This window comes from Ovis aries, chromosome 2, assembly GCF_016772045.2.
Source record: "Ovis aries strain OAR_USU_Benz2616 breed Rambouillet chromosome 2, ARS-UI_Ramb_v3.0, whole genome shotgun sequence".
NCBI lineage: Eukaryota > Metazoa > Chordata > Mammalia > Artiodactyla > Bovidae > Ovis > Ovis aries.
The window spans coordinates 92,916,649-92,918,268 of record NC_056055.1 but is presented as its reverse complement, the minus strand read 5'-3'; the positions used below and the strand labels follow the sequence as shown (position 1 = coordinate 92,918,268).

The following is a 1,620-nucleotide window of genomic DNA, read 5'->3' as shown; positions in this document are numbered from 1 at the left end:
AAAAAATAAAAAACTAAAAAAAAAAAAAAAAGAAAAAAATAAAATAAAATAAAATGAAGGCCAAATAGAAAACAGTTTTGCCCAAGAAAAGTTAAATGTACCTTCCATCCAGGTTCCTCCCTCTTTTTGCCTCTTACACACACACAAACACACACACAGCCCATAAATGATGTTTTGGCATGAACACACACACAGATAACTTATTTTAAAAGATAGGAAAAGGAAATTAAAAGAAGCAGTCATTTTCTTTTTCACATCTGACCATATTGCCAGCAACAGATGACAATGAAGAAAATCTGCAGTGATATGCATCCTGCTCTATCTTTGCTGACCTGAATCTTCCACAGTCAAAAAAAAGCAGGTAATACCCTCCATAAGCAGAAGAAAAGCTTTAAAAATTGCTCAAGTTTACTAGTATCTTATGCTGATGTTTTTAGATGCAGATGTAAGATTCAATGTGACTGCAGAATGTACATGTCAAAAAGTACTCTATTCAATGGCTTAGCTTCTGAGAAAATAAACAAGCCTGAAAATTAACTTACTCTATTTTCAACAGGTTTAAACCACAATGTTCTAGGGGGAACAAATGAAAATCACATTAAGATTTTCATTGCCTGCATCCAGAGGCATTCAGTTGTATACCAATATCTATTGTATACCAATTCTAGCCAAATCATTCCTACAAAGTAGCAACGAAAGAGTATTTCTTGCCAGATAAGAACCAAGTATCGTCTTACCAATTTTCAAAAGGAAAAAGGGGTGGGGAAAGTGCAGTGAATTACTGTCAAACAAAGGTGCTATGTATACATCAGAATTATCAAGGAAATATTTTTTAAAAATTAGATGCAGGTAGTCTCAGCAATATTGACATGCAAATAATTATGTAAAAATATACAAATAATAGTCCAGCAGAATTCTATAGTCATTACTCTAGATTTTGCCTCCCTATTGAAAAATCTGAAGTGAAGTGAAAGTCTCTCAGTTGTATCTGACTCTTTGCAACCCCATGAACTGTAGTCCATGGAATTCTCCAGGCCAGCTTTTCCCTTATCCAGGGGATCTTCCCAACCCAGGGATCAAACCCAGGTCTCCCACATTACAGGCAGATTCTTTACCAGCTGAGCCACTAGAGAAGCCCAAGGATACTGGCATGTGTAGCCTATCCCTTGTCCAGGGGATCTTCTCAACCCAGGAATCAAACTGGGGTCTCCTGCATTGCAGGCAGATTCTTTACCAGCTGAGCTATTGGGAAAGCCCCCAAAAGCCTACAGCACCCGATATTCCCAGGCAGTCTCCCATCCAAGTACTAACCAGGCCCGACCCTGTTTAGCTTCTGAGATCAGATGAGATTGGGCACCTTCAGGATGGTATGGCCATAGCCATAAGTTCATGGCAAAAGATGGGGAAACAGTAGAAACAGTGACAGGCTTTATTTTGAGGGGGGGTCCAAAATCACTGCAGATGATGACTGCAGCTGTGAAATTAAAAGATGCTTGCTCTTTGGAAGAAAAGCAATGAACAATCTAGACAGCATATTAAAAAGCAGAGACATTACTTTGCCAACAAAGGTCTGTCTAGTCAAAGCTATGGTTTTTCCAGTAGTCATGTATGGATGTGAGA

At 38.5% G+C, this 1,620-nt stretch overlaps 1 pseudogene; it reads right to left on the bottom strand.

Annotated features, from left to right (window-relative positions):
• Positions 1-1,262: 1,262 nt before the first annotated feature.
• LOC114113446 (5S ribosomal RNA) lies at positions 1,263-1,381 on the bottom strand (annotated as a pseudogene).
• Positions 1,382-1,620: the final 239 nt, after the last annotated feature.